This window comes from Pogona vitticeps, chromosome 5 (assembly GCF_051106095.1).
Source record: "Pogona vitticeps strain Pit_001003342236 chromosome 5, PviZW2.1, whole genome shotgun sequence".
Taxonomy (NCBI): domain Eukaryota; kingdom Metazoa; phylum Chordata; class Lepidosauria; order Squamata; family Agamidae; genus Pogona; species Pogona vitticeps.
Genome location: NC_135787.1, coordinates 116,223,392 through 116,236,459, shown reverse-complemented (window position 1 = coordinate 116,236,459; position 13,068 = coordinate 116,223,392). Strand labels below are relative to the sequence as shown.

Genomic DNA, 13,068 nt, shown 5'->3' with positions numbered 1-13,068 from the left:
AGGAGCCATTCTCGACTCTGTCAAGGCAAGAATATTCCTCCCTCAAGAAAGGGTAGTGAAGCTTCACTCCCTCATCACTCACTTCCACCCGAACTCCTGTGACGGCTCACTCCAGTCAGCGCTTGCTGAGCCTCATGGCGGCAACCATATCGCATGCCAGACTGAAGTTACGTTTCCTCCAGTCCTGGTATCACACACTCTTTGACCCCATGGTAGACCCTCAGTGGAAACTTCTCAGGGTCTCCCCCGAACTGTCTGCTCAGCTCTGTTGGTGGGACAACACGGCCAAACTACTCATCGGTTGTCCCTTTGCTCCTTTCCAACCATCGATCCAGCTAACTATGGATGCAAGTACCACCGGCTGGAGAGCACACTGCAACAAGCACTCCATTCACGACACCTGGTCTGCCACAGAAGCCTCCTTGCACATAAACAACCTGGAACTTATAGCCATATTCAAGGCCTGCAGGCCTTTCGAACCACTCATCATAGGCAACATCATCCAAATAACAACGGAGAACACGACAGCATTGTTCTATGTAAACAAACAGGGAGGCACCCGCTCCCCCCAGCTCCTATACCTTGCAGTGCAGTTTTGGGAGTGGTGCATGGAGCAGCACATCTTTCCAGTGGAGGTCTACATAGCCACACATAACAATGTCATAGCGGACCAGCTCAGCCGCAAGCGGACTCAGACTCATGAGTGGTCCCTTCATCAACTGACCTTTCTACATCTTTGCAACCTCTGGGGACAATCCGAGATCGACATCTTCACTACCCCTAAAAATGTCAAATGCGATCTCTTCTGCTCCAGAGCGGGCATCGGCCAAGGATCTCAGGGAGACGGTCTGATGATGGACTGGTCCACCAACCTTCTGTACCTCTTTCCGTCCATCCCCCTGATACTTAGAACCATATCCAAGATCATATGTGAACAGGCGAATGTGATCCTCATCGCCTTGTGGTGGCTGAGGCAGCCATGGTTCACTACCCTGTGTTCCGTTAGCACCAACCGCATCCGCCTGCCCCGATACCAGACCTGATCACTCAGCATCAGGGGCGGACCTATCAACCGGACCTCCAAACATTGCAACTCACCTTTCTATTGGAGGATCAGGCCCCAATAGAAAATATCCTGGCACATTCCCGGAAACCATGCACTAAACTGTATTCATACAAGTGAGCTACTTTCCTCTGTTTTGCTAAACGTCACAATTTACCCACAAAGCCAACTACCCTCAATGCTGTTCTCCAGTTCATCACACATCTGTTTGGCCAACAACTATCTTTATCGATTGCTAAGGTCTATCTCTCCGCCATCATTGCATACCAACCTCAAGACTATGACGCTGCCATGATTTTCAGGCACCCTACGCTCAAACAATTGTTGAGGGGTGTAGCTCACATGCACCCTCCTGCCCCACCGCCCACTCCACAATGGTAGCTCTCCCTCGTCCTCCACTACCTCTCGAGGCCACCTTTTGAGCCTCTTGCCACTGCCTTGGAAGACCTACTCTCCCTTAAAACTCTGTTCCTTGTGGCCATCACCTCCGCACGAGGAGCATCTGAACTCACAGCCCTGAGAATTGACAAGCCATTTCTTCAGTTTCACCTAGGCAAAGTTACTTTATTTCCGGACATTTCCTTCTTACCTAAGATAGTTTCTAACTTTCATCTCTCAGAACCGATTGTACTTCCCACTTTCTTCCTGTCACCATCATCAGACCTAGAAAGGTCTCTTCACACGTTGGACACTAAAGAGAGCCTTGTCGTTCTCTTTGAATCGGACTGCTTCCTTCTGAAGGTCCAAAAGGCTCTTCATCTCTCCCCACCCACTTCACTGAGTATGCCACGTCTTCTCTCAGACACTCTTTCTTATCTTCTCTTGGATTTCCACACTGTTTTTGAGTGTAACCTCCTTGGAACTTGATCAAAAATGCAATATATAATCTTCAATGTCGTAAGTCTTTACAGTGAGTGTTGTGGACCTTGTCTATCACTTACTTGATTCAATATTACTGTTGACTTGCAAGTATTAGCTGCAGTTACACTTGTTCAAAAAAAGTTGCTTGCTCTCGTGCCTACTCTTCTTAGTATACTCTCTGTTCATCTTTTGTTATAGATTTTTGGTCTCTGTCACACCATGTGAATGGGTCTTTGATACTTCATGTTAGTTTTTGTAGATCTTAAAATGACCAAGGAAAAGAAATACCTTGTGATTTCTGAGAATATACTTGTTTTCTTGCTGTTTGCGATCCTTGTCATACTTTTTCTGTAGTAATCACGTCTAGTTTCTGACTTTTTACTTTAACTACCCTCTCCTTACACGGTTCTTTCCTAAATATCTCTTAAAACAATAAAAATTTCACACAGTACTGTGAAAACACTAAGCCTTTATGATAGATTAAATCCTTTATAGTATAGCAGTGAGAGCTTGTATCACTCTGACCTATCAGGGAGTGTAGTGTATAACACTGAAGCATCCTCCGTAATGTGTCATGGTACATGTATGCTGCACAGGGTCTTGTGACTTCATTGGAGAAAAGTATATACTGCAGGTGTATTTGGAACTAAAGCAAAAACAAAGTGTGCTGCTTATGTACTGCCTCATAGTGCTTAAAGCACTTTCTAGGCAGTTTACAATTTAATTATGCAGACTACACATTCCCCCCCCCACAAGCTGGGAACTCTAGTTACTGACCTTAGAAGGATGGTAGGCTGAGTGAACCTTGACCTGGCTACCTGGGTCTTGAGCAGAGATTTGACTGCAGTACAGTAGTTTAGCCACTGCACCATGATGCATGAATTTGTTATTCTTATCTACAGTTGAAACACCCTTGTGGAAACTAATGAATTGCCAACCACTGGATTTTTTTTTTAACCTTAAGGACTGTTATATTTTAATGTGAGCTTTTGTGAACAAGTCCACTTTTTCTGTTTTTACTAATGATGAAATCTGTGTACTTCAAAGTTATTTGTTTGTTTGTTTTTTAATTTTTTAATTTAATTTAATTTTTATCCCACCTTTCTCCTTAAAACGATCCAAGATAGTTTACATCATTAAAAGACAATATTTAAAGCTAACAACAGTAAGTAGGTAAATAGTAAAAAGGATCAAATAAATGCCATACAAAAAACCCGTAAATATTATTTTGAATATACTATTGCTCTTACAATAACAACACAATGTTGAGTTTTATGTATCATTTATTCATTTATTCCACCCCTCTCTCCTGGTGGGGACCCAAGGTGTTCTAAAGGGGGAGGGTTTGAAATCAACAATTTGAAGCCAAACAATGAAAATATAAAACTATTGCATACAAATATTTCAAAATATTTAGACTTCCCCATCTCAGTTTTATTTTCACACGCAGAGGAAGATGCTCAGTTAGCAGCGTTGAGGGAGCACCAAGATGTTACGTCTTGAGTAGATGTTAGCTCCCCGCACTAGCAGAGTACCAATTTGAGTTTTCAAGCTTTCACGAAGAACATACACAAGAACTTTTTTATGAACTTGGTTGGACTCAAGACCTGCAGCCTTCCCATCAAATATTTTTTGTCAAATCTTTCCAGCACAAGTGTAAGCCAACCACTGGATTTTTATACTGACTGCTAAGCAGCTTCACACAGTAATCATTTAACTGCCCACAAGCATTAAGACAACTGTCAAACGTGGCTATTTATCCCTTGTATCCAGCTGTTTGGAATTTACTGAATGCCTGCCTGTTTTCCCTGCTCAGTTTTCACAAAATTATTCTTGCAAGGTTCTCTGTGCATACTGGAGTGCTACCATCTTGTACCATCTCTGGCACCAACACACATATCATCCCCACATTCTTGGTGAAATAGGTTAGCTTGATGGTATGCAATATGCCCAACATTCTTAATATGTTTTGTAATGGAATGATAACTTGAACTGAGGCGTGCTATGTTGGGGACCAACATTCATTTTATTACAACTTAAAGATGCTTTTCTCAGCTCATTATGAACACATTTTTTCCATTGCCGACTCCCAACTATGATTGCTTCGAGACCTTTAATTTCCATATTTATTTATTTATTTATTTATTTATTTATTTATTTATTTATTTATTTAGTGCAGTTTGTAGGCTGTCTTCCTCCCAATGAGGGGACTGTTTCCCTCCTTCAACCAGTTTTTACGCAACAGTGCACCTCTGCATAGTTTTAGATGTTGCTCTTTATTTTTGGCCCTGTTTGTTTCTTTTTTGTTTCCCTGACCTTGCACATGTGTCTTGGCTTTCTTCTTTTGGACTTCTCTCACTTCTTTGGATTGCATTCTGGGAATTGACCTAAGACCCTGGTGCACCTATCCATTGCTTTGGAGCCCTTTTGATGTCTGACAGAAAAATACACAGGAGACAAGGACATTTCATTTCTTCAGAGAGCAAAATGAAGGGGGGAATGTGTGACCTTGAGAGTTGATTTATACCAATGCTTGGTGCAATTAACAGCTTAAGTGTTTTTAAGGCAGTGTCTCACTTATTTGATGGACAGAATACAACCGTGGCCTCTGCTTCTGTGTTTGTTTCCAGTACCTGATGGGATAGCTGTAAGTATTTGAAAGAAGATAATCTCAGTCACCCTGCTGCTACCCACAGACAGAGCCCTAATAACAGCTTAATAGTAATAATTCTGCATTTTAATCATCAGATTATAGTGTTCATTCCATATATCATAATTTTTTTCTTCATTGCATTTCTAGATGTGAATAATACATACAGTATAATTACAGAGAACAAAATACTGTAACACATGTTACCAAATCCACATGAATATACAGCATTCTTTGTATTAGATGGCATAAAGTGTAAATATTGTAATCTGCTTTATTCACAAATAATATTTGGTACAAATCTGTGCCCCACCCACCCACAAAATAACAGCTCAACAATCCAGTTACAAATTGAGTGCTCTTTACCATCTGTTGCCTGCCTGTCTCCTGTGGTTCTTCTTCAGACACTCTTATTACTTAGAGAGCTTGGCCTTCTGCAGGGTGCTAGGCTTAGCCTAACAGTTTCTAGCCGGCTTCTTCCACTTTGCCTCAGGCAGGGACTTAAAAGAAATGCTGCTTTGTGTGTTCTTGCTGCCTACAGATTTCCCATCAAAAGGCATTGTTCCTTTGGCAGTCCACTCAGGAGTGACAAAGGCATTGTTCTGTTTTACTGCTGCTGTTCTATTGCAGTTTCATCATGTGCCTGGTTAGTATAATTGATCTGGGTAGTGATATTGTGAGTAGGGGAAGATACCTGTGGGGAAGATTGCCCTGATTCCTTTTTCTCCACCTAGCCCTGTGGAACATTTTCTGGTAGTCTTACCAACCTTTTACAGTACCTTATTTGCTAGTGCTATTGGTGAATACTATTTGTAAACAAATTCTGTCATCTTTGATTTAATAATCAGTATGAAGTTTGATGTGCTTGACATCACTAGGGCAAGGATTTCTATGACATGTCATATTTTTTCTGAAACATTAATTTGAATATATAAGAAAATAAGTTTACAAGTAATCTGGTGAGAATTCTATGATTTTTATTTTGCCTGGAAAGTCATATTTTGACCTTTTAAAAGTGTTACATCATATTTCTGCTTAATTTTGTAATATGTGTTGTATTTTGGTTGTCAGCAACCCTACCAGTGATTTCACAATGCTTAAAAGTACTGTATTTTTCAGTCTATAAGATGATACTTTTATATAAAATCTTTAGACTAAAAATTGAGGGTCGTCTTATACATGGAAGTAAAGGGGAGGGAGCAAAGTGCTACAGGATCGCAGCCCTTTGATCTTGCAGCCCTTTCAATGCTGCTTTCCCTCTGCATTTCATAAGTTCCACAGGGATTAGGAAGTAGAGGGGCTTATGAAGTGGTGGGGAAAGCACCCATGAAAGGGCTGCAGGATCAAAGAGCTGGGATCCTGCAGCCCTTTCATCGCTGCTCTCCCCCTTCACTTCCACAGCTCTTTGATCCTGCTTTCGCAGGGCTTAGGAAGTGGAGGGGGGAAAGCAGCGATCAAATTTTCTTGAGGTTGGAAAAATGGGAGTCGTCTTATGCATTGTGTCATCTTTTTTTCTTTTTTAAAAAATTTATTTTATTTTTTATATAAGGGATGACAGAAAGGAAATGGGGATTGGAATTGATGAGGAAGAGGGGAGACAATAACATATTTCCATCCATTCTGTACTTATTGCCTTATCAAGATTTTAAGTTATTCTATTTACTCTTTTCTGCCTTCTAGATTGAGTTCTCATTTCAATATATGCTATTCATTAGCTGCCGGGCAGCATTGTGTCATCTTATATGTGGAAAAATGGTAGATGTTTGGCAAGTGTAAAATTATGGGATTTTGTTCAAGAATTTGGGGAGTAATATCTTATCAGAAGTGTTGAAAGACTGTCCAATACAAAAGGCAACTGAACGATGGAATTTATTATATAAATGGCTTGAGTCACCAGAAAGTACTTGAATAATATAGATTAAAACTAGGATGTAAATGTAAGTTAAAACCTGATGGGCAATCAAATAGTAGAAAAGCGGAAAGTCAAGTTGATATTGCAACATGAATAGATTGGATGTCAGTACATTTTATGTACTCCTCCCCTCATATCCCCCTTTACCTTCTGTACCCCTTACCTTATCCCAAGTTGTTAATTTAAAAAAACACAAAAAGCAAAAGAATTTTGGGAGTGGATTTTCAGTGGTGATGGTGATATTTTGTTTGTTAAGGTGTCGGCCCAAAAGTCTTTTAATATTCAACAGCATTGTGATACCGCTAAACGTGAGTTAATTAGCGCATTTTACCTTCACTGAGAACAGGTAATGTCTCTTTTTTGAGACAGCTGCTTCTTCAGCTTCAAGTTCATCAAATACTGCAAGAATTTTGTAATGATCTCTGCACAATGATGGTTACTTCAGATATTCCCTTAAAGAAATTAGGTAATGGTAGCCTCAGACATCTGTCACCCAATTCCAAAAGAATCAAATCTAAGGAAAAATTACATCTCTGCCTGCTTTGAAGATATGTTAGGAAAGATAAGATCTGCTGTTGACAACAATAAGATATGGGCTTCAATAGATGATACAAATGATGTGAACAGAAAATATGTAGCTAATGTTTATTGGCATTCGAAAATGTGACAGGTCTGGTGAAGTATTTCTTCTAACATGTGCAACTCTACAAAAAGTAAACAATTCTAGTATTACTACGCCCTTTGATATTTCTATGAAAGTACTATGGCCAGATGGTGTTAAAAAGGGAAATACAGTGGTGCCTCGCACAACGAGCGCACCGTAGAGCGATGAATTTGCTCTACGGTGACGCTTTTGCGATCGCTAAAGCGATCGCACAACAATGACCCCAATGGGCGAAAATCGCAGAACGAAGGTCGGTAAGCTGCTCGCTTACCGACCTTCGCTTTGCGACCCGCCGATCAGCTGTTCGGCGGGTCAAAAATGGCCGCCGGAACAGCCGAAAGGGGTGGGGGCGCAGCGTTTTCGCGCCCTTGGTAAGCAAGGGGAGCGCGCGAAAACGCTGCGGAAGCCCCGAAATGGCTGCGCGCAACCATTTTGGGGCTTCTGGCAGCGTTTTCGCGCGCTCCCCTTGCTTACCAAGGGCGCGAAAACGCTGCGCCCCGGCCCCTTTTGGCTGTTCCGGCGGCCATTTTTGACCCGCCGAACAGCTGATGGCAGCCATTTTGGCGCCCTCGTTCTGCGAGGGGAGGGCGCGAAAATGGCTGCCGCCTATGGAGGAACTTCGCTGAACGGTGAGTTTGAAAGCCATAGGAATGCATTGAACACAGTTCAATGTGTTTCTATGGCTTTTTCCCTCCCACACAGCGATGTTTCCCACAGCGAAGGTTAATCCGGAACGGATTAACCTCGCTGTGCGGGGCACCACTGTACTTTCCTCTTTGTAACAGACACTGCTCCGTACAGCCAAGGGACTTAAACTTCTTTACCTCAACCTCGAGCTTCTGTTTCAGCCCATCATGTCCAACATCTCCTCGGGCTCATGGCGTCCACGACATAAGTGATACAACACGCCCAGCTCAAACTAAGATCACTTCAATCATGGTACCTTTCCCTGTTCAACCCGGTGACAGACTACCCGTCTATGAAATTGACAGTAACACCAGAACTAGCCACCAAACTCACCTGGTGGACATCGATGCTGAACCTTCGTGTCAGACGTCCATTCAAGATCTTCCAACCGACGTTGCAGGTCACTACTGACGCCAGCCCGTCCAGCTGGGGGGCACATTGTCTACACATCACAGAATACATGTATTGTATCAATCATCTCGAGGTCTTTGCTTTCAATGCCTTCCGATCATCGAGGGTTGAGTGGTACAACTAGCAATGGACAATACAACTGCCCTATATTACGTGAACAAACAAGGAGGAACACATTCTTTATCCCTCCTGTACCTTGCCATCGACCTGTGGGAATGGTGTTACCAGCATCACATCTTCCCTATTGCTGTGCATATCTCTACGGACGACAATTACATAGCGGATCATCTAATCCACATGACATTGAGAACCCATGAGTGGTCTCTCAACGACACTGTTTTTGACCAACTATGTTGGGGAATGCCATCGATGTTTTTGCATCAGGTGCGAACACCAAGTGCAATACCTACTGTTCTCGAGCCGGAGCAGACAAGAACTCTATTGGGAACGCATTCATGACGGATTGGAGCAGGGAATTGCTCTACCTCTTCCCGCCTATACCACTCATCCAGCGGACAATCAGCAAAACTTATCTCACTCCATGGTTCAGAAGTTTCTTAAGTGCCTCAACAACATTCGCCCACCACTTCAATGTATTATTTCCCAATGGCCACTGCAAATTGTTTTAAATGCTCTTATGCACCCAGCTTTTGAGCCAATGGCTTCTTCAAATCTCAAACTGCTTTCTCTGAAGGCATCCTTCCTGGTGGCTATAACTTCTGCCAAGAGAGCCAGTGAGGTTGCTGCCTTTTGCTCTGATCCACCCTTTATTCATTTTCATCCGAACAAGGTGACTTCATATTTTGATGTCTCTTTCCTGCCCAAGATTGTGTCAGAATTTCAGCTTAACCAACCAATTGTATTACCATCATTTTTTCAATCACCATCATCTCCTCTAGAGCGCATGTGCCATATGCTTGATGTCAGACGCGGTCTGGGCATTCTATGTGGACAGAACTAAGACTCTCAAAAAAACTAACAGGCTTTTCAAATGTTTCCATGGACCCCATAAGGAAGGTCCAGCCTCATTGCAATCCATTTCCAGATGGATCATCCAGACCATATCTCTGACATATGAACTATCAGGCCAATCACCTCCTGAACAACTGAATGCACATTCCACTAGAGTGCTGTCAACATCTACTGCCTTCCAGTGTGGAATCGAGATTCCTAACATCTCTCATGCTGCAACATGGTCTACCCCATCGACCTTTATTAAGCACTACCACCTGGATGTGAGAGCACACAATGATGCTGGATTTAGCAGAGCTGTATTGGCATCCTTCTTACCATGATGTCCCACCATCTGGTAAGTGAAGCTTGCTAGTCATCCATTTGTGTGCATTCATAGAGGCAATAAAGAAGAAGAAAAGGTTACTTACCTGTAACTATAGTTCTTCTAGTGGTCCTCTGTAAATTCACACATCCCACCCATCCTCCCTTCTGTCCGTCATGGGTTATATTAAATGACTCTTCTGCCCGGTGGATGAAATTTAGGAACTGAGGGGAATCTTGGGTGGGCAGAGCATGTGCTCCACTGGGGAACATCCCACTAAAATTGTTACTTTTAGCTATAGAATCTTCCAAGACATTCAGCGCAGGCGCAGAACAACCCATTTGTGTGAATTCAGAGGACCGCTAGAAGAACTATGGTTACAGGTAAGTAACCTCCTTTTTTTTCATCAAACACTTCTAAATAGTCACATTCCTGATAATCTTATCTCTGTTACATCTGGGGGACTGGTTCATGTCAGTAGATCTCAATGGAATTTATTTTCACATAGATATCCATCTCCCACAGAGGATTTGTGCAGTTTATGGTGGGGAAAATGCCTATGAGTTCAAGGTCTTACCTTTTGGCCTCTCCACTGCATTGTGGATATGCATGATGTGCAATGTGCCCTCTAATTTTCAACCCCACTGGGTGGGGCTGCACCTTTCACATGCACAACTTTGCCCCTATGTGCACGTGTGACTCCGCCTCCTTGCACGCAGGCTTCTGTCACAAACAGAACTTAATGCAATTGCTGCACAAATGAGGAAGAGAGCTGCGCGCAGGGAAGCAGAATGCACACACACCCAGCTTAGAAGGAACCTTGATGATGTTTATGGTGATAGTGGTGGCCTTTCTTCAACTAAGAGGAATCATAGTCTGTCCTCACACAGATAGCTGGCTATTAGTAGGATCATCAAGGTCCTCCTTATACGGAACCATTGATACTACATGAAGCTCCTTCATCACTTGATGCTTAGAGCCAATTCTGTAAAGTTCAACCTCTCACCCACTCAATCCATCACATTCATAGGAGTGTGCCTGGATTTTTAAAAAAGGCAACAGCTACATTGCAAATCAAGAGAGCACAACACCTGGCCCAAAAAGTGACTACCATCACCAGTAGAGATGAACATGAATCACTGGTTCATGCCCATTTCTAATTACCACCACCACAAGATCTCATGTGAGAGAGATTCAGGTCCATCTAATAAGGCTCATGGTTTCAACCATTGCAATCTTACTTCTGGCCAGACTCCACATGAAGCATTTGCAGCATTGCTTCATAAGAACTTTCAAAAGCATAAACAAGAACCAGCAGACATGGCTCATCCTGCAAGGAACGCCTTTTTGTTCATTTGATAACGCAGCTAAAGGGCCATTGTTGTGCTCCTTTAATACTGCTGCAACACTTGCAGCAACCTTACCATCCCTTTTCCCTCAAATGAGAAATATCTCCTGATTCTTTCGCATTTAATAAATAACGGTTAAACCTCACTTTCAAGTGGAAAATGTTGAAGTAAGGTAGTTTGTAAAGTAAGTGTGTTATTAGATTAAAAATAATGGGAAGCCACTTGATTACCAGTAGTATGGCAAGTGTAAACTAAATTGAAGACCATGGACTTAACCAATCTGAAATTTCTGTTAATAACAGATTTCAAGTGTGAGAAAAAAGCTGCATTTACATCTTTCCAGGTTTACAAATCCCTGTGTGTCACTTGTTTTTGTCTTAAGTTGAATCATTTCCCTGCTGCATTTGAATTAAGAAATAGTCAGAGTTGTACCTTCAATAGTCTCTGGATTACCATGGAATACCTTTTCTCATGGAATTTGTATGTTAGGGTCAGGGCATTTGCTGATTCTAGAATTGGATTTATTATTATTTTTGGTTGTTGTTATTTTGCAGTCTGAAGAGGCTGTGGAATTTGATGTAGTTGTGTCTATATGTGCTCAAGCTAGTTTCGAGAATATGGGAGTCAGAAGGTACAGTGGTGCCTCGCATTGTGACATTAATTCGTTCCGCAAAAATCGCTGCAGAACGAAAATGTCACTATGTGATATTAAAAAGCCCATAGAAACGCATTGAAACCCCTTCAGTGCGTTCCTACAGGCTTAAAACTCACCGTTCAGCGAAGATCCTCCATAGCGTGGCCATTTTCGCTGCCTCTTAAGCAAGGGATCCGTCTCTAAATACAGCGGGCGGCCATTTTGTTTACCTGGCGGCCATTTTGAAACCGCCGATCAGCTGTTTTAAAATTATCGCTTTGCGATTCTCAGTTCCCGAAGCAGGGAACCGAGCATCGCAAAGGGAAATTCCCCCATAGGGAACATCGCAAAGCAATCGCTTTTGTGATAGCAAAAAATGCATCACAAAGCGATTTCATCGCTAAACGGAGCGATCGCTATGCGAGGCACCACTGTACTGGCTTATGGCCAGGAGGCTTCAAAGTGCCAGCCACTTGCAAAGACAGATTTTAGACATTTGTAGGCAAATCTTGGTTGTTGTTACAATGGTGAAAACATGCTGCGTTATAATTGAATGGACGTGTTATACTACTTAGTATTAAAAACCAGAACCCGTTCCTGCTTCTGTTTCTATATGTGCCTGAAATAGGGTGGTAAGGCCTGAGCCTAACCAGTTTTTTCACCAGGCTAGGTTCCAATATCAGACCATGAAATTCTTTGCTCACACGAAGAGTCCCTATTTCAAATCCTGTCTGCATGATTCAAAAGCTGCCCAGAGACCTTTGGGTAGAGTGGGCGGCATATAATTCAAACAAACAAATAAATAAACAAACAAACAAACAAACAAATAAATAAATAAATAAATAAATAAATAAATAAATAAAAAAAAGGGTTTTTGTGCTGTTGTAACCACATGGGTTGCTTTTCTTGGTTTCTGTCCTTACTGCTCTTCAGTGTTTGTTCCTTCAATATTCCGATGTTTTTATGCTGTATGGGACCTTGTCTGCCATTCTAGAGGATGTATGGGGGCTGTGAGAAGCCATTATAATGAAGGACTTTAGCCGTTAGTGTTTGTGTGTTCATCCATTGTGAAAGTGAGAAAGTGAGACTGAAAGCATCTTCAGTGTCCACTGCACTTCAAATAATAGCACAAGGAGGACAGATGGGACCCTGCCTTTGGGAGCTTATAATCTAAAATTTGGTAGAGGTAAGCACTGTAATTTGAAACAAGAGTGAGGGGTTTGCAAAAGACAAGGATAATGGTGGTCATGTGTCTCTAGCCCTTTGTATCATCACTTAGGTTTCTCTTCTTGTCTCCTGCAAACAAGAATGTCTTGATGGAAAATGTCCATATTGCATCTTAGAGAAGCCTCTTCAGAATGAAGTCCTTTTTATAGCTTGTATTATGCAGCCTGCTCCTTTCTGCCACCTGCCAGCATAGCACCTGCTCCTTTCTAATGTCATGCATCTGAACAATGTGTCCTTCCCAGCTAAATGTTGATTATTATGGCCTTGGTGTTTACACTGTTAGCTCTGCTCCGCTATGTTGCTAGTGATCTTGTCTTGCTACCCAATATAAAAT

General features: G+C 42.1%; 1 protein-coding gene across 3 annotated transcripts in view; it reads left to right on the top strand.

Moving 5' to 3' along the window:
- ORC5 (origin recognition complex subunit 5) overlaps positions 1 to 13,068 on the top strand; it is a 132,843-nt gene that overhangs the window by 73,509 nt on the left and 46,266 nt on the right. The window lies entirely within an intron of this gene.